Source organism: Canis aureus, chromosome 16, assembly GCF_053574225.1.
Source record: "Canis aureus isolate CA01 chromosome 16, VMU_Caureus_v.1.0, whole genome shotgun sequence".
In the NCBI taxonomy this organism is placed as follows: domain Eukaryota; kingdom Metazoa; phylum Chordata; class Mammalia; order Carnivora; family Canidae; genus Canis; species Canis aureus.
This window is the reverse complement of record NC_135626.1, coordinates 53030133-53057622: the sequence shown is the minus strand read 5'-3', so window position 1 is coordinate 53057622 and position 27490 is coordinate 53030133. Positions and strand designations below refer to the sequence as shown.

At 35.4% G+C, this 27490-nt stretch overlaps 2 long non-coding RNA genes across 3 annotated transcripts in view; both read left to right on the top strand.

Annotated features, from left to right (window-relative positions):
- The window catches only part of LOC144286924 (uncharacterized), a 1061786-nt gene that overhangs the window by 226101 nt on the left and 808195 nt on the right, over positions 1 to 27490 (top strand). The window lies entirely within an intron of this gene.
- Positions 1004 to 27415, top strand: LOC144285389 (uncharacterized). 2 transcript variants are annotated; one of them, XR_013353659.1, is made up of 4 exons: positions 1004 to 1738; positions 4616 to 4757; positions 19262 to 19526; positions 26863 to 27415. It is a non-coding gene; the product is annotated as an uncharacterized LOC144285389 (long non-coding RNA). The 2 variants fall into 2 exon arrangements; XR_013353661.1 differs by lacking the exons at positions 19262 to 19526; positions 26863 to 27415 and adding an exon at positions 14924 to 15213.

The window sequence follows — 27490 nt, the reverse complement described above, 5'->3', positions numbered from 1 at the left end:
TATATGAAATGTGTGAAGTTAAGAAAAATCATAAATAAATGTATCCAAACATTCTTTAGATTTATTGCAAGGTAACCTTTTTATATTTCATAAAAGTAGGAAATATTGAATGTTGAGTTTAAAATAGCCATCATAACTGATTCACTCATAAATTCCTTAGTAAAGTCTTTCTCAATCCTGGCAGACCAGATGCATTAGTTTTTACTCTGGATTCTCATATTGTTGACCATAGGTCTTATAGAACTCAATAGATCATATTATTTCATAGACATTGGAATAAAGCAGACATTACTACTTATTGAATGAATGAACTACCACAAAACCACTGCTTAAATTAATTGAGAATTAAAAATCTCAATTAAATTTAAAAAAGCACATACATTCTAGTTAGTATGCTCATGATCATTTCTATGTAATGTATAATGTGACGTCATGGACAGAATTGATAGGAGCTCTTAAGGAACAGAAAGGAGAAAGGATGGAACGAGGAAGGAAGGCAAAAAGGAAGGAAAGAAGGAAGAAGGGGAAGGTGGAAGGGAGAGAGAGAAGAGCAGGAAGGATATGAGAAAGAAAATTAAAAAAAAAAGAAGTGTTTTGGAGAGACAAAATATTAATGGAATGGCTTATTTAAAAATTCATCTGCAAGTTTAATGGGAGGACATATTTCCAAATGAAAATTAACACATTTTAATGAAAGAAATCTTAAATATCACTACCTGTCTTAAGTAGACCATTTTAATTCTTTTATGTATAGTAATAGCAATGCTACATTAATTAAGACAGTAGTATTCTGATTCTGGTAGTCTGCGGATCATACTTTGAGAAACATTGGATTAAAAAACTGTGTTCGAAAAACAAAACAAACAATAGCAACAAAACTGTACATGGCATGAACATTAGGTATGAAATGAAAACATTCTTTCATACTGACTCTACCCAGTGTAATAATGCACTCTCCCATGTTGCTAAGCAGTGACAACATCCCCATTGTTGTCCCCTGGGAGGCATGGAAGGGAATCTGGTCTTTGGAGAACTAAAAGGAGAATAATTTAGCCAGTTACATAGGCCCATCGTATTTTTTCCCTATGATTTAACTAACTTCATCTTTAATACACAGGTTAGAAAACCAGGCTAATTATGAATAAAATGAGAAACACATCTAGACATTTGAACCAGTATCACTACCAAAAGTGGACTTTGTTTTCGTAGGAGGAACCGACTCTAATTCTTAATGGTTAGGATTGATGTTTATACTCAGGAGAAGTATACACTTATACTTGTTAAATTCAGAAGCAAATCTATGGCTCTGAGCATCATTGTTGATCCTGATTATTTAAAAGGACCACGAACCATCTTCATAGTAAATTAGACTGCATAAAAGTTCAGAAAGAGCACAGCGTTAGGAATCAAATTGCCCTGGGGTTGAACAGCTGTTTGCCTTGAGCAAATTATTTAATTTCTCTATCTAGGATTGCTTGTATATGAAACAGGCAATTGAGATATTTCTAACACAGGATAGCTTTAGAGCAAAAAGTGGGATAGTGCATAGATTCTTAAGTCTGTAATAGACTTAAGAATAAATAAATAGTAAATTCTAAGTTAAAACGAGTTTCTTCTACTCCAACATCTTCCACATCCTTTTGTAGTAGATTTTTAACAGAATTGACTGTACTTTTATTTACAAATTTGCCACAATTTTAAAAGGCTGGGCCAGGTTCTTCTTTTCATAGGCAGAGAGGTGAGTATTTTTTGAAAGGCGAACTAGTCCAAATCTTGCCTCAGTCATTTCTGGCCTGGGTGAAGTAGAAGAATGGGATACTGGTTGCTAAGGGGAGAATGTAATAGTTTGCAGTGGTCAGGGAGTGGAGTCTGGAGCAACTCATTTTTCTAGGGAGAGTTATACACATGGTCTTTTACAACTTCAGTTTGTCACCAATGCATAATTCATTATCATGGGATTAAAACAAATGACTCAAATAAGTTATGTCTAGCAGAAAAATCTGTTGCATGAAGCGAATTAAATTACTTATGAAAATTAAGTGTTTACCTTCAAATACCATTATTCCTCTTATTCTCCTTACTATTAACATATGCAAAGAAAGCAAAAGTTAACCATAAAGGGATACTATTTCATGCTTCTGACTTTCATGAAGTATATTCTTTGGTAAACAAAAGATGAAGAGCTTCATTTTATTATCAATATTTGCAAGATTAGGGTCAACTGGGCGCCTGAGTGTTGAGCATCTGCCTTCAGCTCAGGGCATGATCCCAGGATCCAGGATCAAGTCCCACATCAGGCTCCTTGCACGAAGCCTGCTTCTTCCTCTGCCTATGTCTCTGCCTCGCTCTCTCTCTATGTCTCTCATGAATAAATAAAATCTTTAAAAAATATATTTGCCAGAGTAATACTAATTTACCAGAAAAATACAATTTTCTTTCTTTCTTTCTTTCTTTCTTTCTTTCTTTCTTTCTTTCTTTCTTTCTTTCTTTCAGGGAGGGGCGTAGAGGGAGAGAATCCCAAGTAGGTTTCATGCCCAGCCTAGAGCCCTGGAACCCAAGATGGGGCTTGATCTCAGGACCTTGACCTGAGCCAAAATCAAGAGTCAGTTACTTAACCACCCAATTACCCCAATACCATTTTCTTTTAAAACTGTGATCCTTATATTCTAACCTTCAAAATGAAAACTTTTAAATTGAATATAGGAAATGACCAGTCACCACATTCCTTGGGTAAACCATTGATAATGCTCATGTAATCTGTAAAGATCCACACATCTGGTTCAGTTTGAACTACACCTTGATTTTACTTGTAAAGGCCTAAAAAACACCTTGGCAAGAATTTTGTTTCCAATTCTGAGCAACTGAAAATGAATTTCACTTCTCAGCAGAATTTGTACTGTGGACTCAGCAGGAGTATTAACCTTCCATTTTTTAAAAGAAAACAATCAATATCCATAACACATAGGGAGAATGGGTCATTCTCCCATCTGTTCGGGCATTTTACATGAGAAATAACATCAGGGCTCAGATAAAGAAAAACTTGTACCCATTTCTACCTTTCTACCCCTTCTACCCTTTGTCAATGGCCAGATTTATGGGACCTCCAGATTCCATTAAACACTCAAAGCAGGAGAGAATGGTGAGAAAACATCTCTTCTAAGTTTTACTTTGGTTTCTATTTATTTCTATAATTGTGGAAGATACTCTTTTGAATGATCAACTATATTTTCAAAGCAAAGATAAGATGCCAGCTACCCCGGCATCAGTGAACATTTTTTTAAAGATTTTATTTATTTATTCATGAGAGACTTACAGAGAGAGAGGCAGAGACATAGGTAGAGGGAGAAGCAGGCTTCTTGCAAGGAGCCTGATGTGGGACTTGCTGAGCCGAAGACAGATGCTTAACCCCTGAGCCACTCAGGCATCCCACGTCAGAGAACATTTTTAAACTTTGGAAAATGTTGGTGGACTTGAAGGAATGAATTAGTCTGAAAATAGAGTTTAATGAATAGATTAAATTATATAAATTATTTTCAAACTTCAGGATTTTAAAGATTTTAAAGATTTTATGTGTACACATGCCATAAAAGTTATTTTGTGTCTTCATTTGACTGTACATTTGGTTAAAATCCAATCCTCCGGTAAAATAATATTCTAAGATTATCTATCTATCTATCTATCTATCTATCTATCTATCTATCTATCTATGTAAATGCATATATGCCAAATATATATATATGAGGTGCACACACACATATATACTATATATTATACATAATTGGATTTAGCCTTAAAAGTTAATATATACATATTCTATATATAATGTAAAGTTAGGTTTTTGCTTCCAAATTGAAAAAAAATACTACTTTAGAATATATATGTGCACACCTACACATATACATGTATACACACACACACACATATAAGTACACGAAGTTAGTAAGTCAATGTGATTATAGTATTCTCTGAGAATGATTGAATTGTAAATACAATCATTTTCTCTTGGTGTAGTTACTTAAAATCTGAAGTTCTTGAGAGTTTAAATAGAAATACAAAGTCATTTTATTCTACCCTCTCTAAGGAGTCAATTTAGGTACAGCAAGTACAAATGCCCTATTATTGCAAGTAGTGCATTTAAGTGGAGCTTTGGTAAAAATGTTGGGAGGGTGGGAGGAGAGAAGACACTCAGTGAGCCTCCCACTCTGTGGAGTCTGTCTGCCTGAGTTCATATTCCAGTTCTGGCCCTCACCACTGTGTGACTGGGCAAGTCACTTAAAACTCTGGCTCCAAAATCCCATCAGAAAACTTGAGTAATAATCCTCCAAATTGTGGAAGTCAGTATATAGCATTTACTTAATGCATGAATTATAATGGCATTTTTAAAAAAATGAAAATAAACGAATAGTGTGAAGATGACACAGATGATCTGCATTGTTAACTACAATGGTTACCCAGCAAGGAAGCCTAATAAGGTTTGGGCTTCTATTTCTATGCCCTTCCACCTCACCAAGGCAGGTTAAACCAGGTGGCCTGGTGAACTCTAGTACAAGGGGCTGGAGACCTCAATGTAAACTCTGCTGTTGATTCCCTCTTTCTGGTTGGCTTTTCTCTCTAGGAACTTGTCCTTCAGATGGCTGCTATGGTAAGAGAGGCACCTGGTAACCTACTGCTCTTCAGGATACACTTTCCTCCTGTTTCCTCTCTTCCTGTCCCCTTCAGAACTGTCCTTTTCCTTCAGAAGGACAGTGGGCACCAAGGTGGGTGAAGGCGGAAAGAAGTTAGCATGACCCCTTTTGCTAGAGTCAGTTTTTAGCATAAGAAAAGGAGCTTATGCACTTCACACATGGTCTAGCTTGGTTTACCTAGGAAATCATTGCCCATCAGAGTTTAAGGCCAAAGCAAGTTCTTACTAGTGTATATATATATATATATGTATTAGGATTATATATATATATATATAAAATCCAGGCTTCACTTAGCCTCTGGATACAAACAATATTAATATTAGTATTCAATATCCGAACACTGCTTCCTCAGTAAAGACCCACAAGACTTTAGCCCCAACATAAAGCCACACTCCAAGCAGTGTCTCCCATAGTACCTGGTACAAACCTACCCTCTCCCTGGTTCAGTGCAATTTTGCAGGTTGCTTCCTGCACCATTTGAGTGAAGCATTCCTCTGACGCTGCTGCCCTCCAGGAAAATGCTGTTTCCTGCTGCAACAGCTCTGCAGACTTAGCTGAAATGTGCCATTGTGTTTTATGTACTTTGTAAACTTGGGTATCCTGGACCCAAAATGAAAGTGGTCCTGTCCAGTGTTTCACAAGGCTTTGCTCACAAATGGCCTGAACAGCAGGCACAAAATGGTCACATTCATAACAAACTCAGGAGATGACCAGAATGTTAATCATTAAACATTATCAGTAGGTATCTCTGGATGAAGAGATTTCAGGAATTCCTTTCTTTCTTTTTTTTTTTTTTTTACTTTATACTTAATTTCATTGTTTGGAATATTGTTTCTAATTAGCTTATATCAGTTTTATAATCAGGAAGAAAATATAGCTCTATTCATTGAATAGAGCTGCTCCCTCCCCATTTTTTCTGGGGGAGAGTCAAGTGCTCTTACAAGCCAATTAGAGAAGAGAGGCTTTTCTGCCTTGATTTTATCACCTCCACCTCAGGAACTCGTGTGCAACCCTTCTCCCTTCTTTAGAAAAACAAAAATCCCTAAATGAATCAGGACTGAAAATACACTGAATGCTAGCTAGTATATACTAGCTGAACATAATGTTTATTTGGCAAAGTCCAAAGACAAAATTGAATTGCACACAAGTAGCACTAATTTTAAACTAGGTCTCTGACCTCAGATACATTCATTCAGTCACCTTGTTGCAGAGCTCAATTCCACGAGTGTAATTTCAGTTCATTATTATGGTCTTACTGGACTTCAATCATATAACTGACTGGCTAATTATTTCTAGTTTGGAGTCAACCATAAACTTGGTATGCAGTCTATGTTTCCTTAAATGCTGTCAGGAAAAATGTGGATCAGATGAAGTCTCTGAGTTCAATGACCCATTAATAATGAACTTACTAATTGGGTTGTTCAAGCAGATACAAATCCTCTTATCTTTACTATTACCCTGTATAATTTTTTTTTCATTTATCTATGATGGAAGATTATGAAAACTATCCTAACCACCTTGCTGAATTTATGTTAAATGAACCATTCTAGCAAGCTCTGAGACAAAGGAAAATTAATTTCATTTCTCATAATTTTTGTTCTGAGGATACTAGCTAACCATTATTGGTTACTGTTTTATTTTCTAAGTGTTCTAAAGAATCTGTTCAAGAGTTTAATCAAGAATATCTACAGAGATCAGAAACTGTCTAGTGTTTTTGACATAAACTTAAAGTTTTTTTATATTTTGAAATAAATAATTTCAAAAAATTGAAACTTATTCGAAATCACAAACCTATTTGCCTAGCTTCACTCTCCTGATATCTCTTCGTTCATATGATTTATAAAAAATAAATATTTATTAAAGCAATCATAATCACAACTTAGGTTGAAATACCTGAGTATTTGGACTTGGAGACTTGAATTTATTTTGAACATTAAGGAGAGATTATAAAGGAGACATCCATCTATCTATCTATTGCTTCAAGTTTCATTCAATCTTGTTCATTACATAATTTTTATTTAAAGATGATTCTTTTGGAATGAGTGTGCCCCTAATCTTTTCAGACCCTGATGCAAGATTACAGTTGAAGGTCTAAAATACCACACATGACTCAGCACCTAGGTGTAAAACGGAGCTGACACATTGTTAAAGTACTATACTAATCCTGCTACCTTCACAAATACACCTTTAAAACATTATCCTGAAAAACCAATTTGCAATTTAAACCAATTTAGCAATTTAGAATTGCCAGACCTCTCAGAGTTGTATGCCTTCTTCCCACGTTCAGATCTCTCTACACCAGACAGCTGGCACTAAACACCTCAATCCATACATGAGAGATCTGTCCACACTTTCTCCCACTGCAAGCAGTCATTCCAGGGAAACTGAACCCAGGGAAGAGGGCTGAACAAGTCCTCAATTGCTTGGGACCATTTTAGAAATTTTGGAGCGTGAGTAGAAGAGAGGGCATGGCTTCTGTCTATGGGGTCACATGGAATCCTGGCTCAGTGCAGAGAGGCCTCTCTTGTCCGGGTCTACAGACCATACCATCTTTGCAGTTGAAGAATGCATCTTCTCTTTGGTATATATTAATTTGGATCTTTGATTCTTTTATTGTGGTTGATGATTTTCCCCAAAACCTAGCTGGAAAGATCTTTCCTTTAGAATTGTACCTAATGCTTATTCTGGGCTTTTTTCCTTGAACATTCTTTTTCTTTCTTTCTTTCTTTCTTTCTTTCTTTCTTTCTTTCTTTCTTTCTTTCTTTCTTTCTTTCTTTCTTTCTTTTTGTTTTTTCTTAAACATTTATTTACTTATTTGAGAGAGAGAGAGAGGACCTGAACAGGAGAGGGGCAGAGGGAAAGAATCTCAAGCAGACTCCCTGTTGAGTTCAGAGCCTGACCTGGGGCTCAATCTCACTACACTGAGATCACAACCTGAGCCAAAACCAAAAGTTAGATGCTTAACAGACTGAGTCACCCAGGTACTCCTGCCTTGAAGATTCTTTTTTTTTTTTTTTTGCCTTGAAGATTCTTATAGATTTGAGAACCTCTTCTGCATTCACCCATCATTGTATATTTATATTTCAATATTTATATATGATTTCCCTCCTATCACCACACACACAGATAGACACAACTACCATATACTGTTTTTCAGAATACTTGGTGCACAGTAGATTAATATTCAAGCATCTGGCTTCTAATCCTCGACCTACTAGTCACCAGCCATATCATTGCAGGATCTCTGGATACATTTATTGTTTGATATTCAAAAAAAAAAAAAGTAATGATAATTGCCATGCTATCTTCACAAGTTTGTTTTAAGGATAAAATAAAAAATATATGGGAAAGTAATCTTTGAAAACCACAAAATGTCACATAAATGAATGGAATTGTGGCTACTACTACAAACTCGTCTCAGTAATTATGAAGTATTGCTCTTCAATACCACTCACTCACTCCACATTCACCTAATATTGAAGGTGAATAATTTGAAGGTGAATATTGAATAATTTGTCATTTTATTGCAAAACTGACCTGTGTTTATTCTTAGAATGTATGGATACTGTTAACTATTATCAACAGAAATATTGAGCTAACAGTAAGTTCTCTTCTTTATTGGCTCATTTATTAATATGCCATACAAATTAAAATAAAACAGATGCACATAAAACAAAAATTCACATATAAAAGAACAGAAAAGGACAGACATATATTTATGAATGAGGAACCCCCACTGTGTCATCTCCATAGCATAGGTCTCTAGGATTCTACTCTGATTTCTCTTTTGCTGTATTTATCATTACTATTTATACTAAGTAATTATTTAAGCTGGTTTTAATTTCTCTACTCATATTTGTAGCTACTAGTTTGGCAAAAATTTTCTAAGTGTCCAAGGTGGTTTTGGTTATGGATTTCCTAACAGTACTTAACTTTTACTATGCCTGAAGGACTAGTGAAGTTAGTCCAGGAAAGTTTTCTCAGTTCCTTCTTGTATTGGGTGACCTATATTTATGAATGAGGAGCCTCCACTGTGTCATCTCCATAGCAACAGGGCAAAATATCTTTATCTTCTCATTTCATTCATGAGTCTTCTGTCCTTACCAGGAATAAATCATGCTATCTCAGGCACAGAGTTCATGTGATGCTCTTAACTGAGGCTGATCTAAAAATGTATTAAAGGAATTAATAATACTCAGTGTTTACATAATCGCTTAATTCAGGTGTCAGTTTTGCTATGACCCATTACTGTCTGGGACTAATAGGACTATTTTGCTAAGAAATCACCCACACTATCCTCTTTATGTCACAAAGTTTCCACAAAAGGTTAACAATACTTTACGAAAAGGTGCCTAGATTAAGAGCTAATTTAACATGTTAAAATAAAAGACAGAAAGGCAAAAATTGGATGAGACTTCATTTTAAATCACTATTAACTTTCTTGGTCAGTTTAACAATGCTAGAAGAAACAAACCTATTATAAAGTTCTTGAAATCTGAGGTATTTGAACTCTTAACCCAATCAAACATTAGACAAGAGATATTAAAATTGTAATAACATGGATGGACCTAGAGGGTATTATGCTAACTGAAATAAGTCAGAGAAAGACAGATGCCATACAATTTCACTTATATGTGGAATCTATAAAACAAAAGAACAAACAGCAGAAACAGGCCTATACATACAGGGAACAAACTGATGGTTGCCGGACAGGAGGAGGTGGAGATGGGCAAAATGGGTGAAGGGGAGTGGGAGATACAGGCTTCGAGTTATGGAATGAGTAAGCCATAACAATGAAAGGTACAGCACAGGGAATACAGTCAATGGTAATGTAGTAGTGTTGTATACGGTGACAGATGGTAGCTATGCTTATGGCGAGCACAGCTAACATACAGACTTATCAAATCACCACGCTGCACACCTGAAACTAATGTAACACTGTGTGTCAACTATATTTCAATTAAAAACAAAACCAAAAACAAAACCTCCAAAACAGACAAGAGATTTTTTTTTAAAGATTTCATCTATTTGTTCATGAGAGACACAGAGAGAGAGAAGCAGAGACACGGGCAGAGGGAGAAGCAGGCTCCATGCAGGGAGCCTGATGTGGAACTCGATCCTGGGACTCCAGGACCACGCCCTGAGCCAAAGGCAGCGCCAAACCACTGAGCCACCCAGGCTGCCCACAAGAGATCTTTATATGGATCCAAATAAACTTGTATAGAAGTGGTTATAGAAAATTTAATTAATTATCACTAACTCAGAATATGATAGCAGTGCTTCCTATTTACCCTGTTCCCATAGGATTTTTGTTGTCCATGATAATAGGTATAAAAAGAAGCAGAACAAATGGGACACTTGGGATGCCATGGAGGGAAGTCATCTCTGTCCCCCAAATTCTATAAAACACTCTTGCTAGATGCCTGCCTAAGCTGTGGACTTGGATCAAAAATGAATATGGGATCCACTGGCTATACTGCAGGTCATTTTCTGAGCAGATAGAGGTTGAAGAGTCATTTTATGTAAAGCATTTCACTAAGAACACCCTTAAGGAAATGCTCAGGGTTAAGTGTTTCTCTTTGCCCACTTTTATCTTTAAAGAAAAATGTATCCTTTGTGCTCTGTTTTAATTTTTCCCACTTCTAAGGCAGAGCAGAATTTGGAGTACTCCTACTTTTCACAAACACTGAATTGGATTTTTGATCCTTAGAAGATGTGAGCATTTATGTAGGAAATTAGGTGCAGAGAAGACTAGTGTTTGATTTGATGAAGAGCTAAAAAAGGGTAAAAGTTAAGCTTTTGGTATAATCATGTTGAATATACGTTCCTGATAGTTTTTAATTACACAATGTATTTTTGCCTGAATAATTTCCAGTTGGAATTGTCTTATGGATGTGATACTGCTAACTAAACCTTACCAGCTTTTGATAGTATATGCTTTGGACAAGATTAGTAAAATACCGCCTTATAGATAAAAGGTTTATTACCCTGGGGTGCCCGGGTGGCTCAGTTGGTTAAATATCTGTTTCTTGGTTTCTGCTTAGGTCATGACTCACAGTTGTGGGATCGAGCCCCACATCAGGCTCTGCCCTGGGTGTGGAGCTTGCTTGTGATTCTCTTCTTCCCCCACCCTCTCTCTCTCTCTCAAAGAAAAGGCTTATTACCCTTATAACATTTTTTTAAGGTGCCCAAGAGAATATCTGAATTGTTTAATGTAGTTTTATACATGGCTCCCAAATGAAGATACCTCATAATTTCACATACACACACACACACCATTTTAGAGCATTGATGAAATATTATGTTAATCATTCATACACTAGGAATTGAAAATTAATTGTGCATTTTAAATATATATTGCCAAACTAGATTGGCATCCAAATGAGTGCTTAGATCATTGGTCTTATAAGAACCCATTCCTCTGGTGAATGGGTTAAACCGGTGCTGTCAGATTGAATAGAATTAGCCTTGCTGATATGCAAAGAATTGCTCTGTCAGGAAATGTCACTGTCATTGAGTGCTGTTCCTTGCCTGCATTGAATTTTCTGTCTGGCTCAGAAAATTTTAATAACAGGTTGGAATTCACATGTAAAATTTTAACCAATTTTCATAAAAATACCTTATTTCATTTTCATTTTGCTCATATAATTTTTGGTTGTCATAAAATAGGATACTAAACACATCTTATTTCCTTAACTTTCATTGCCTTTTGTCCTTTGAAGATAGACACTTATGGTTTATTTTTTCCCTTAGTACTTCTCAAATTTTAATGTAAGTTTAAATTTCATTGAAAAGAAGAGAGAGAGAGAGAGAGAGAGAGAGAGAGAGAGAGCAGTGAGATGCAAAAAGCTAAGGAAAAACATGTGAGCAAATTTACCTCCTCCACGTTTTGAAGGGGACTTTTTGAATCTTAGGTGTTCCAAGGACATAAAATCAGTGCTCGAATTTCAAATATTTCTTTTAATCAATAAAAATCTTGGTTTAAATCCTGCTATTAATCAGGGCCAATGCAGTTAAGAGAGCCAGGATGCTTTCATTACACAACTTACTTGAATATAAATTCTGGAATCTGTCTCTAGTGTATTAAAAATCCTTGGTAGGAAACTCAAAGTCTTGAGGGCAGAGTTTTATTTTAATCTTTTTAAAAAGGATTTTATTTATTTATTCATGAGCGATACAGAGAGAGAGGCAGAGACATAGGCAGAGGGAAAAGCAGACTCCATGCAGGGAGCCCGATGTGGGACTTTCCCTGAGTCAAAGACAGGCGCTCAACTGCTGAGCCACCCAGGCATCCCTGTTTTAATCTTCTTAAGTTGCAGTATATCATTTTGGGAAAAAAAAAAGAGATATGATGTAGGATTTAAAAAAAATCAGTTCTATAGAGTAGAAAAAGAGGACATTTCCTCTATTCGGCTCGTGATGCCAAAATTAAGGACTCCTAATAAGCAACAATGTAAGATAAACAAGGTTTTATCAAGACCCTCAGCCAATGAGACCCTAACAAATCTGACAAAAAGCATATAGTCAGAATTGAAATTCAAATTGTAAAATATTGACCGATACAAACAGAAAGGGGCGGTTGCTGATAGTTGGTTGTTCAAGAAGGAATCAGTATTATTTGTAGTGTTATATGCTTATAAAGTAATGCAAAAGAATGGATAACAAATAAAGGGTCTTGAAATATTACAGAAGAAGAGAAATTTATTTATTTATTTATTTATTTATTTATTTATTTATTTATTTATTTTTTAGAAGAGAAATTTAATGCAAGGTTTCACTGAGACTTAGAGGGATATGATTGAACGGAATACAGCAACAGGAAGGTATCTTGTTCAAAGGAAAGTGTTCTAATTGATAGGAGATATGAAGAAATGTCCAAGACTATGAGGTTACAGCTGGGAATATAGAAGTGACATCACTGTAGGGACAAAGAATTGAATATTTTAAAAAATTTTAGAAGGCAATTTGTCCAACTGTATTTCAAATCTTTCATACTACAGAGGGTAGACTAAACCGCAGAGAAATTCAAGCTTTCCTCTAACAAAAACTATTATATTCAGGACAAATTATGGTAATAACTTCACAAAGATCACAAAGCTTCACAAAATAGCAATATCCACTAGTGAGGATCAAGAGTGAGAAAGGCGACAGACTATTTAGCTATTTTCTAGAAAACATGTAATCTGACATATTCCTACTTTACTGTTCTGAAAATTTTGTTTCATGGAAGAGAAAGAGTATAATCAGGAATACTGGTGCTTACAAGCTAATTTTGACTAAGGAAATAAGTGAACTGGTAATTTGACTGGAATCCAGAATTCCTTAGTACAGAACATTATTATAGACTCCAAGAAAATAGGGTACTTTGTTACATGCAATTGTACTACACACTGACTACTTTAGAAACATCTTCATCTATCTTTAACTGGAACATTGTTAGATACATTATCACGTTATCTCCTCAGATATTCAGCTGCCTAATGGAGTGTGCAGAAAACCTGGATAGGGGAGCAGACTATATAACTTGACATCTAACAGAGATATTTTCAGAGTGAATAGGTATACTAATTATATGGGCATAATTCAGCCTGTCCTAGCAAATCCAGAGATATGGTCCTATACTTATAGGTAAGCAAGGAAACTTTATTTCTTCTCTTATGCAAAATCAAGAAGACCATTAATTGATTTTCTGTATTTATTTTCCTGCTTATTTTAGCCCCATAATAGCTTGTGGGTCCCAGACTTCTTTCTGGGTCAACCCGTTACTGTCCTTGTACTTATCTGCTTATTGAGGCTGCTGTGAATTCTGAAATTATACTATGTTACTGCTTTAAGATGTTGGACATTTGCAGAAATGAGGTCAAATGATGTCCTTGTCATCTGACATATGGTTGATTAAAGAGTTACTATAAATTTACACCAACTAGCTCTCTAGCTAAAGATAAGTGGAGAACACTCAACATACAATCAGGTGTATGAAAAGGGAATCAAAGTGCATCTACCTACATGACCTATTCTAATCCTTGTTGGGATCTGGGAGGAAAAACAAGAGGTTGGGTGAAGGGAGGAGGCAACAAGAGCCTGCTGCATAAGAGAAGAAATTTCCCATAAGATGTGGAGTAAGCAGCATTTTTGAGAAGGATCTACTATAGCCTACAGAAATAGATTTTTGAAAACATATGCGTTGGGCTTTAAATAAATTTAAGCATGACTTCCATGGGGAAAAAGAAAAGCATGGTATGAATAATAAGAGAGTGGTCAAATTGAAAGGAAGTGGTCTGAGAAGATGATGTATTGATACAACAAAAACTACAGAATAACTAAAATTCAGCAGCAGAATTTCAATCTGCATGAGAAGCGTTACAAAGAGATTATATATTGTAGGCATTTCAATGAGTGAGGTAGAGAACAACAATGGAAAGCAAATTTTGAATACAAATATATAATATATTAAAAATATGAGAAATAGTATAATTAAACATGGATAGTAAGCCTTAAAAATAGTCAGAAACAAACTGAGAAATAAATAAAGTAAATAAATAAATAAATAAAGTAAAATAGTTAAAACTGGATGTATTATTTACCATGCGCTCTACTAAGTGCTTTGACTCATCTGAAACTCATACAAAAGTATTAGTTGTCACAATACTATTTGTATTTTATAAATGAGGAAGTTGAGGGACAGAGAGGATAGGTAACATACTCAAAGTCACACAGTAAGTGTAAGATCAAGGTTTCCAACTCAGCCTAACTCTATTGATAAATCCAGCTGTGCTCTTCAGTGAAATCCAAGGCTTTCTCAAGCAATGTTTCTAGTCATTTGTGGTGTCTTACAATGCAGAATAGAAGAAAGTGTTTAAATAGAAAGTAGTTCATGACTAAAGAGAGAGAACGAATTATAATGCATCACTGAGCAAGAACTGTATACTATTTAAAAAAAGAACAGTCAAAGAAAAAAAGAGTACTTGGATATTAAAAATATGACGGTGGACATAAAATATTCAGACAGGAGTTGGAGGATAAGATTGAGCAAATTTCTCTGGATAAGAAAAAAAAGACAAAGAATTAGACAACAGAAGATTTAATTAATTAATTTAATTAAATAGAAAATCAACAGAAGAGGCCCAATATCTGACTAATTGGCTTTCTATAAATAAATAAATAAATAAATAAATAAATAAATAAATAAATAAATAAATAAATAAAATTCTCTCTCTCTCTCTCTCCACCCCATATAGTTCTTATCTGAAAGATAGAAGATTCTAGATGTTAATGGCTGGTTCCCCACCTAAATGAATAGATATGGAGATGCAAGCAAAATATATCTTCATGAGATTTTTAAATCACCAAGGGTAAAGAAAAGATCCTAAAAGTTTCCAAGTAGGAAACAAATCTTACACAAATGTATAGAAGAAAAACAGCAACGAACTTACATATACTGAAAGCTTAAAGATAATGGAATGATGCCTCCACAGTTTTCAAGAAAAATTATTTTCAACCTCGGATTCTATGCCTAGCCAGATTCAGTCAAATGTAAGACTAGTTTAAATTTTGAAAAGTTTACCTTCCATTTATGATTTCTTATGAGACTGCTGGATAATATATATAAGGGGCGGTGGTAGAAAGAATACTTCTGTCATCTAGCAATATGGTGCTTGAATTTTGAACCATGTGAATCTATTTTTGATTCTTTTTAATTCAAAACAATTTAAAAAGAAATTGCAGTACAGGTGTAATGCTTATAAATATACAGAAAAATACTTGGGAAAAGAGCAAAAATGTCAACAGGCTATTTCTGGGGATGAGGGCTTGGGAGCATCAGTGATCTAGTGCTCTTTGTTATAAGACACTCATTAGGGCCTTTTTGTGTAATATTATTACATATGTTATCATTTATTTTTATTTATTTTTATTTTTTTTATGATAGGCACACAGTGAGAGAGAGAGAGGCAGAGACACAGGCAGAGGGAGAAGCAGGCTCCATGCACCGGGAGCCCGATGTGGGATTCGATCCTGGGTCTCCAGGATCGCGCCCTGGGCCAAAGGCAGGTGCCAAACCGCTGCGCCACCCAGGGATCCCCAACATCATAGTTTTTATGAGCTGACTTGACTAAAAACAATTCGTTGATTAAAGCACTTATTGAATAAGGGCTCTAGGGTGGCTAAATCAGTTAAGTGTCTGAGTCTTGATTTTGACTCAGGTCACGATCTCAGGGTTGCAGGATTGATCCCCATATTGGGCTCTATCCTCATCGAGGTGTCTGCTCCAGATTCTCTCTCTCCCCCTCTCCCTCTGCCTCTCCCCTCCCTGCTCTTTTTCTCTCTTGTCTCACTCTAAAATAAATAAATACAATATTTTAAAAAATAAAGGAATTACTGAGTATAACACTCACTTAGCATTTAATATTCCATAAGTTGCATTACAGTTTTATATGTATATATATATCTTACATCCTCTGAATAAGGACTTGATTAGAGTCTCTTCTGAGATTATTATTATTTTAAATATTTTATTTATTTATTCAGGAGAGACACAGAGAGAGAGGGAGAGACACAGGCAGAGGGAGAAGCAGGCTCTCCCTGGGGAGCCTGATGCGGGACTTGATCCCAGAACTCCGGGATCACAACCTGAGCCAGAGGCAGGTGCTCAACCGCTGAGCCACCTAGTCATCCCCTCATCTGAAATTAAATCCCACTAGATATATGACCTATTTTCTTACCTCTTTGAGCCTTTTCCCCCATTAAACTGTAAATAATAGTATCCACCCTACAAAGTCATTGTGAAGATTAAATGAGATCATTTGAAGTAAAGATCTTAGCACGTTATATTTACTACGTAGAAATGTTCGATACATATTCCTTTTTGTCTCATTTAGGGCCAGTTTCATAGGTGTACATGACTTGTATAGCCACAAAGGGCCCCTAACACTCAGAAGGGCCTCATGCTTGGTTTTATGGTTTGCTGCTGGTGTCTTGAATTTCTTATTAATTTTTGAATAAGGAGTCTTGCATTTTCATTTTGTACTGAGCCCCATAAATTATAAAACTGGGTTCACTCAAGTAAGTTGTAAGTCCTTTTTGAAGTATGTATAGTTGACTTTATACCCCTAATATGTTCTTCAGTTCTCCCAGTTTTTTGGCTGTGGATTCACATTTATTGAAAATAATATTAGTGGTTTATTTAAGACAGTTTCATTGGTAGATAAAGAAGACCTGCCTGGGAGCCATATGCAATTATTTCATGCCTCAGTATCCAAGTGACTTTACTTACTAGCAAAAACAAAAGTTAAATGAAGATAATCTTATGAATTAATTTCAATCACAGTGCTTATGCATTTCTAAAATAATATCAAGATTTTAATAAAAAGCATATCTTCTTCAAGGAGCAAAAACTCTTTATAAAGTTCATCTTTGAGGTGTATATTCCTGTAAATTCAAGAAGAATTATTGTCGACATTTGGGTTATGTTTGCTGAGATGTATAAAGGGGCCCTTCACTGCCTGCCAGATGTGCTTATAATAAAGCAGTAGGGTTTTAAAAAGCCTAGCCTCTGGGAAGCCCTACTGGTGCTCATTTTGCTAGAAATACCCAGTTATTGGTTCCTGATAAGTTATTCTGGCTCCCACTGAGTTCTGTATGGGGGTGGGGGTGGGGCACAGGACCCATGGCAGCAGTAATGCAGAGTGATGACATAAAGACTATACTGGGAATACATACTGATCAGGGTAGTGGAGTCCCAGAGAGGCTTAATGGGAATTTTACATATCTGGTATGGTATGCATATTCTTACCAGATTCAGAGCTTCTTTCTTGGATTCTAAAAACATAATCTTCGTTGTTCTGGTTGGGCATATATTACAGGTCTAGAATGTGTTCTTTGGTTGCACTTAATCAGAGACTCAGAATCTTGAATAAGAAAATCTGTCTAAAATGAAGAAATCAATATGAATTCTATTCCTATTGGAATGTTGCTCTCTAAAGTGGGTAAACTCACTGGCCAGTGGGCAGGATGCTCAGGATGGCTAATTCAAAGCTCTAAAAGGTCTTACACCATCTGGAGGCTTTATATTAGATACTATACTGAGGTTAGGCATGACAATGCCTCAAGCCATTTATCTCATATGAACTTTTAGTGGGACACCAAGGTCATTTTGCGAAGAGAATGGACCAGTGTTAGAACCAGTACTCATTTGTAACAGTCAGCTCAGAGGGTATCCAGGCATCCCTAAATGCAGGGAATCTGGTGTATGTGTGTGCACGTGCGTGTGTGTGTGTATGTGCGCGTGTGTGTATTTTGTATGAAATATATTTACACTTTTCTATGTATACAAATATACACATACTTCAAAATTTAAATTTACCATAACATATATACTTTTTTTAAACCAGCTACCTTCCTTCTAGTTGTCGAGTAAAACTAAATTAAATCAGCATTCTTCACCATCTGCCGGGTATAAATCACTACTTGCTCTAGAAGAAAAGCTAGTTCTCAGCTCAGCACATAAAACCTTTACCAAAACATATTTCAGCTCTTTGGCATCATGGCTGAAGGACAGACTGTGCTTGCTGATCCCCTACCAAATGATTTGACTCCAGTTGATTGATTCTGTTTAAGGGTAACAAACCAATCCACCGCTGTAGAACAGCAAAAATACAATTGCCTGAAATCTCCTAAGACAGCTTCTCCTGAGATGTGAATATAAAGGAGCAGCAGTCCATGCATTTGCATCAACAAACTGCCCAAAGCAATTCTGCATCATACCCTTGTACATCCCCTGCAGATGTATTTTACTCCACCTTAGAATATGAACAAGTTAATTTACATATTAATGAGAAACAACTGAAACTATGCAATTAGGCAGGTGAGGCTCCAGTTAGGGGGACAAATATTTTAAATACTGTTAAGTGGAAATCCAGAACAATCTAAATAGACTTTGTATTCTTTTTCTTCTTTGACCTGGGCTGCATTAATGAGAAATTAATTGATTCTTGACAACTATAATGAGTCTTTATTAACTGCATAATTGGAAAGAAAAATCCATGGATGTAATGAGCATCTTAATTTCTTGGAGCCAATGTGATTGACTGACTCAGTCATGAGAAATCCTCACAATGTGCTATGTACATTTCCCTACAAATACCTAGGTAAGAGTAAACCAATCTAGTTCACGTTTCCTCTATTTCTTTGCCTGCTTGGTAAGAGGAATATATTGTCTGCAGACTGCATCAAGAGTAGAATATACTGGGCTGATGATTCTAGCCTCTTTTATCTGGAACTTTCCGTGTGACTTTTATAATTATATATTTTTTTCAGTAATTATTTGTCACTTATCTCCTCTTGGCATCCATTTTCTCATTTGGAAAATGATGAAGATTAACTCTAAATTCCCTTTGAACTCTAAATTATATGTTTCTAATGGCAAATTACATGGTGACTCTGGTATTTTAAGGACCCAATCAGTAATCGCCATCCTGTCATCTAATCCAAAATGAAGTCGCCTTTCAGCAGAGTAAATGCTAGCCAAGTTTTTACACTATTGACCAACTGGAATTTTCTGATGTTCCTCTAATTTACAGTCTACATCAGTTACTCTCAAAATGTGGTTGCTGGATGTAGCTTCAAGTCACCAGAGAATTTTCTAGAAATGGAATTTCTCAGCTCCGTCATGACATACTGAATCAGAAGTTCTGGCAGTGAGGCCCAGCAGTTGATGCTCTAACAAGACTTTCTGGTGATTCTACATGATAAAGTTTTAGATCCATTGACATACAAAAATATTTTCTCTGTTTCACATCTTTAATTCATTTGGTGGAAAAATACTTTGTGAATGGCTGTATCACAGTAAGTGGCCATATTCCATGAACAAACTTATCAATTGGTCCTGTATGGGTCTTTGTTCAGATAAACATTCTTCTTCCTCCACCTCCCATCCCTGGCTTGGTTTCTTATTTCCTCTTTGAAATATAGTTATGTTTTATCAATTGAACTTACTCACAAAAATGTAAGTGACAGTTATAGAGCACTTTAGAATTTCACATCACTTCTCATAGGTAGTATCTTATTATCACCATCACTTCATAGATAATGGAGTCTCAAGGAAGTTTAATGATTTTACAAGGTTACATGGCCAATAAATGCAAAAAAATGAGATATAAAATCATGATTGAAACACACTGCATTTAGTTTTCAATCAAATTTCCAACCAAATAATAGGAAGAAAAAAAGAATAGCTAGACAATTAAAAAAAAAAAAAAACTTTCGTCCTTAAAACAGGAAAAAAAATGAGCCTGGGATTAAGAAATAGCATTTCCTAAGGGAAAAAATAATCAATCTTGATATTCACATACCTTTTATTAAAACCTATGTCTACATTTATAAAGATGACTGATGGGAGCACAACTCAAGAAACTCATTTCATTCACAAGTCATCACACAAATGCAAATTTTCTCAAAATCTCCATAAAATCAAATTAAATTTAAGATTTAAAAAAACAATCTGATGAAAGATGATTAGGATATCAACATGTAAACTAAGAAAATAAATAATAAATAAATAAATAAATAAATAAATAAATAAATAAATCAACTGGCATATTTTAGAAAATATTCTGAACTCAAATGTCCAAAATGAGAATAGAAAGAAAATATGCTAGAAAGAGGTGACACATTAGACTTAATCTCTGTATTACTATTTAAGTCAATTTATCTTTCACTATTTACCCTACTATTTAGCAATTTTAACTCAAGTGACAAATCTCCAAAATTTTGAAATAGAGATCTTATGTGAATAGAAAACATCCTATGTTCCCTCCAATTTTCCAAGATTTTTTTCTCTCAACCAAACTTTTTAAGATTTCAAACTTGTAATATTGAAGGACTCAAAATAGGACACGTATTAACAGAAGTTGTTTTACAAAACATTTATACAGACTCTTAAAAAAAGAAAAGTGTCTGTACTCAGTGCAGAAGACAGCAGTGCTATAAATTAACCCCAAGGCCCACATCTCATGATTCACTTGACAGTTTATCAGTTCTAGGAAATGTATGCAGGCAATTTAGATGAAAGATGAAGGCAAAGGCTCCAAGGGCCTGCTGTTCAACTCAAAGCACTATTTGTGCTAAATGTCTTCATATTCCAAAGGTTGAAGGAATTTGGTCAACTCTATTCACTTGGTTTCATTAACAGAAACAGCAATATGGAAATCTCTGTATTACCGAGTTAAAGGTTAATAGTTTTGTTGAAAAAAGGTGTTCAAATTAAACAAATTATTTCATTTGAATCAAATGAAATGAAGTAACTTTATAACCCTCCTAAAATACTTATGTATAATGAATTAGGAGTAAACATACTGAATTATATGAGTATTTGGCATTTGAAGGATTTTTCAATCGTCATATGTTTTAAGCTAAAGAAGAAAAATGATGCATTTCAACTCAGATTGGTAGGTTTCAATTAGAATTAACTTCTCAAAATGAAGTTTAGAATAAAATTACTTATTAATCTCTATGACAAATCGAGTTAATTTAAATTGATAAAGCCATTTCTCGATTCTTCTGCACTCTGTATAATGGCCAAGCAATTGGTCCCTAGACACAGAAAGGATCCCAAACTTGAAATGATAGAAGGAACATATATACTCATTAAGAATAATGCATCCAAATAGAGTTCAAAAGTAGTCAAATTCTACCTTGCAAAATGGCATTTCCAAAACCATTTACACTTAAAAAAGGAAGAAAGGGTAAAATAAAATATCAGAAAATAAATTCTAGCATATGCCTTACCTGGGTACAGAGGCAGACTGTTCGGATGTTTCCAGAACTTAGTATTTAGAACTAATCTTCCTAGATATTTATTGATGATAATGCTCAAAAGACTTCTAGTACATAGTCTTCCACTTGACTATTAATATATTTATTCTTGAATTGCTTGCCAAATGTATGATTCTTTAAAAAAATTATATAGACTTGTCTTCTGTAAATCCTTATTTCTGATGTACAAATCTCAAAGTTAAAACACTCCTGAATAGAGAATGCAGTTTGTAGGGGAGGGGTGGGGAGAAGCAGGAAGATGACGTTGGGAAGTATACAAGTATTTCCTATAGTATTGGCAATTTTCTAGTTATTTATATTGGCAGAGAGTTTGCTGCTTATTTTAACATTATGCTTAATGACTTACATTTACTATATATTGTTTTTTATGTAACAATTGTCACACAGTAAAAATGTTTGAAAAGAAAAAAAATCCTGTGCTGCATATCTGCTAGCTGGGCATTTAACTTTTATAAACCTAATCTACTATATAGTCAAAGTATGAATATTTTCCTCATAAAATTTTTGTGTGTTTTATATGACACATATGTAAAGAAGAGGTCCTGCAATCTGACTGAACACTAAAACCACCTGAGAGTTTTGAAAAAACACTGATGCTCAGGGTCACAATCCTAGAGGTTTTAATTGAATTGATCTGGGAAGGAGCTGGGCCTCAATATTTTAAATCATATTTCCCCAGATGATTCTATCATGCAGTCTGTGTTGAGAATTACTGTTCAGCTATTATTAAGAGTGCTTCAACCCATCATACCATGAAATTGTCTATACAATTACCAAAGGGCAAAGGTACTGAGAAATACAGGAGAAAATATGTTTATTAATTTGTTTACTTGCCAAAACAGCTCAGAAATTAGAGGTTTCCATACTGTTCTCACTTAACCCTTCAATGAAAGTAGAGACACAGTTTAAATCTTTTAGTGCATTTGAGAGGGCCTTCTAAAAGTGGTTGTGTCCTACGATCCATTTTTTCAGAGTGGAAGAGGCCACAACCTTTTAGCTTATTTTAAATGAATCCCTTTGCTTTTGTGTTACTTTGTGCACCTAACTTAGTGAAACTCTTGAATTAATCTCCATTTCCACCAAATTCTGTTATAGCCACACAAGTTCAAAACACCACCATGTCTAAATGAGACTGTTACAAGTGCTTCCCTGTGTGGCCTTCATGCTGGCACTCATGTCTAACCTCTAGTTCATACTCCTGGTACCTGTCAGGGATCTCTTAAAAACACACAGCAGATTTTCTTGTTCCTCTCCTCAAAACTCTCTTTTGATGTTTTCTTATCACCTTCAGATATAAATCCAGAGTTTATCCCTACAAGGGTTTTTGAGCAAGTGCCTGGTTTCCTCTACATCTAATTCATATGCTTCTTCCTATCCTCTACTCCACCCCAGCCTCTCTGATCCCTTTCCTAATCCTTGAACAAACACATTGCACACTCTCCTTAGATCCTTCACACTCGTTCTGCCCTCTGCCTAGAACATCTATTCCAAATGGTTTGTCTTTCCCTCCCCTTCATTTGAATATCTACTCAAATGTCATCTCTCCAAAGACCTTCCTGATCACCCTACCTAAGATTATAACTTGATTCCACAACTATTGTCACTCTTCATCCATTTATTCAACTCTATTTCCCTTTATAGAACTTAATCACGTTAATTATGTCACATATTTATTTTTTTATTGTATCTTTTCTCCATAGAGTTTGTGGTATGTGAGAGGATGAACTTTGACTCTTTGGTTTGTGACTGTATCCTCAGCATACAAACACAGACAAATACAGAGTAGGAACCCAATAAATAATTGCTGGATGGATAAATACATATGTAGTCAGAATGAGCTGTCTCCAAGTCCTGTGACTCCCAGAAAATTCTAGAGTTCTTTTGGTTCATTGATTAAAACAGCAAGACCAATTAGCTTCACAACAGATGGTAAACCTAAAACCAAGCAGCCATCTTGCTAATTCTGGCATCTGTCACAAGATGCATTATGCAGGAGTGTGCATAGATTAGCTAAGATTCAGCAGCATTATAGGAAGCACACCTCAAACCCTAGTCATTCCACCATATATATTTTGATGAACCCTAAAGGAGGCCACCTTTTAATATTCATAAATCCAAGGGGCATGGATTATATCAATTTTAATTCTGTTCTGTTAGCGATTTGAAAGAAAAAAATGCACCTTCTATTATAATATGTAAGTTGAAAAATTCGGATCAATATAATATAATTTGGCTATGTTTTTCCTATTAAGTTTACCATTTGCAAATCAAACAATATTATAGGTGGTTCAACACACTGTGTAGTGAATGAATGAATACAAGTATGTGACAGGATGCTTTCTAAAGAAGAAAGAGAATACTCTTTTCCTCTTTACAGTACTGAAGATACCTGCTCGGAAGTTTAGAAATAGATGCCACCTAATATTATTATCATCATTGTTAAGAAATAATAATGAAGCTGATGTGTTTTTTTTTTCTTTCTTTCTTGGCAGTGGCAGAACAAAATATTACCTGTTAGAAATTGTCAAGCAAGCACCCTGGTTATTTCGGTGCACTATGACAAAGACACAGAATATTGCATGTGTTCACCAATTTTGTTTTGTGTCATATAGACATAGCCAGACTCAAATGAAATATACTTTTATTGGAGTAAGAGTGCTCTTATTCACAATACAGGAAATTAAACGATAAGTTCTTGTCAAACAAAAAGCAAGTTGTTTTAAGGAAAAAGAATTTTTCTGACATTTAGTCAAATTTTATTCTTTCAGGAAACAAGCAATTCTTTGACAGAAAAATATGTTATTGCCAGAGGATATGTACTTCTCTGTTAGATTTCACTAGTTTTCTATTTTATCAGCACATAAGGAACAGATGGAAATAAAGCTGATCCAATGAAATAATTTCTTTTACATCCCAGCAATAAGGAAAGCTAAATTTCAATGAAATAATCTAACCAAATTTACCACATGTATGGATATGTAGTTTGGAAACCTTGTAGGAAGTGTAAAACCTAGGAAAAATCATGGAAATTAGTAAAATAATATTTACCTCTTCATTTCGTTTCAGACAACTTTACAGTTGTTATTTGTATTCTTCTCTAAATTCTCATTTTCCCCTAAATATGAATGCAACAAGCTATACTGCTTGCTCCAAAAATGATGTTTAGCATTCTTAGAGAGTTTTTCATACTCTGAATAAATTATACTCACTTGGGCTGGGACTTATCATACTATTCTTTAAAAAGGAATATGAAAACTTTAAGATTGCTGGCTGAAAAAAATAACCTTTTCCAGTGCACTGTATGGGCATGTTTACCTCATGATTCTATATCATTCAGATTTCAAAATATTACAATTTTACAATAAAATTATATGTTGTCAAACTCTCACAGTGTCAAGGTCATCAAAACAAATAAAAAATGATAGCAGCCATTGACATGGGTAGAACTCTTTCAGATGCCAGTGTTGCTGAACTCTTAACACAAGGAAACCACAAGAAAACTGGCAAATCTCACTCAGAGAAGACCAAAAAATTTCTTTGGTCAGTTGCTTGTGTGAAGTATGCAAGCTTTCCTATCATTCTTTAATTAGATAATATGGGTTATACTCTTTAATTAGATAATATGTTAATGATACCAAACGCAGTATCTCAGTTGGATCCCTGCTGGATCCCTGCTGGCAGTTCTCCCAGGCAACCAGCAGATGCAAGTGCTAGGATCCATGCAGTTAAACAGTCAGGGAAGAGTACAGAAAGTGTTGGAGATAATACACAACATATTTAAGTATTTTAGAGTCTGGATCCTGGAGAAGAGCTGTGTCCTGATATATAGGTTCCCAACTTCAGTTCCCCTTAGCCAGATCCCCCAAATCCCCATGGTCACTCCCTTGCCAGCAGACTCGAGGGAAGATATGACAGAGGAAAGAGAGAACGTCTTGACAGATTGCCATTATACAGTGCCTTTTGCAAATTTTACCTAATCATATGGACATGGTGGAGCGCCTGGGTGGCTCAGTTAGTTGAATGTCTGACTTGATTTCAGCTCAGGTCATAGTTTCAGGATTCAGGGACTGAGCCCCAGGTGGGGATTTGTGCTAGTGGCAACCTGCTTCTCTCTGTCTCTCCCTCAGCCCCGACCCCTGTTCACATTCTCTCTCTCTCTCTCTCAAATAAATACATAAATCGTTAAACAAACATCTTAACTGATTGCCATTAGAATATCTTTGGCAAATTTTGTACAACCATGATGGGGCTCCTGGGTAGCTCAGTGAGTTAAGCATCTGCCTTGGGCTCAAGTCATGATCCTGGGGTCCTGGGTTGGAGCCTCGCATTGGGCTCCCTGCTCAGTGGGGAGTCTGCTTCTACCTCTGCCACTCCCCCACCTTGTGCTCTATCTCTCTCAAAAATAAATAAATCTATACACAAACAAACAAGAAAATGTGAACACATTGCTAGGCCCCCTTACTCAGGACCCATGCAAGTAGGAGTCCCCAAATCTTAAACTATATTACTTCATAGTACATCTGTCACAATCTGTGAAACACCACGGTAGTAAAGAAACAATGGAGGAAAAAGTAAAACTTTTTCATACAGAACAATGGAGGAAAAAGTAAAACTAAGGCCATAGCTTTTACTGTTTATGTTACTTCTAAGAATTTGATGCTGTATCTTTAAAATACCACAGACAGACTTTAAAAAAAAATATATATATATAGTTAGTTGAGAGAGCAAAGGAAGGGAAGAGAAGGAGAGAGTTTTAAGCAGACTTCCCACAGTACAGAGCCCAATGTGGGGCTTGATCTCACGACCCTGAGATCAGGGCCTGAGCTGAAACCAAGAGTGGGAGGCTCAACCCACTGTGTCAACCCCAACTGATAGACATTTTTGGCCAAAAACTGTTTAGTCACCTCTCTATATACTACTACCAGAAGCAGAATGTGTGTGAATGTGTGTGAATGGACACAGGAAATTATGTGGTAATTTGCTCTGAACAAATTGTGGAATTAGCTGCACAACTTGAGATATTTAAGACTAATTACTACATATTTAAAGATGTTTAAGGATCCTCTTCTTTATCAGTACTACACAGTGAAATCTACCTATTAGTCACTCATACTCATTAGCCAATAAGGCATTTGATATGTAAACTGGGAGCTGGAGATTTGGGAATCTTACAAAAAAGATAGCTGAATTAACATGGTTAAATTCTGAAGTTTCAAATATCTTAAGCAGCACCAAATTATTGTCTATATGTTCTTAAAATTTCAAAATACTTGAGGGCTGAACATAAATATATATTCCTATGTGATTTATAAATGTCATTCTGCTTTCTTTTTAATGACATTTCTAGAATCCACTTCATTTGGGTCTATGATAAATGGAATGGCTAATTCAAAGAAGTGTAGAAGAATTCACCACAATTAAGCCAGTGGCTAAATCTTGACTATGTTTTGCTGAGTTCTCAGCCAATGACATAACCATCATCTGACTCTAAAGGAGAAAGACGAAGTCTACACATGGAGAAATATGATTTTGCCAGATGAGCAAAAGATGCTAGAAGCTGCAGATAAAATAGGAAGGAATTTTCAGATGATGAAGAAAGATGAAGGAAGGAAAATCGAGAAAATATGGAACTCAAAATTAGGCTAAGGCTTTAAATTTCTATGAAAATGAGAAATAATACCAGGGTACCGGAAGAATGGGAGAGAACATTTTTCTTTTTTCTCAGGTGGAGATATGGTTAAGGGTAAACTCTGTGCCCTCTGCCACTGTTATGTCATCATAAATTTATAAGTTACTATGTTTCTCTGTAACCTGTGGTTAACACTGCATTTATAGTATGCAAAATAATAAAGCCATTTTTAAACAATCATTGTTCACAAAAGTTCCAAGAGAAAGAATGTACCATAAGACATAAAGAAGATCTTTAATTCTATACAGTTTCCTTGTTTTTCTCTCACTTTTTGAACTACTTACTT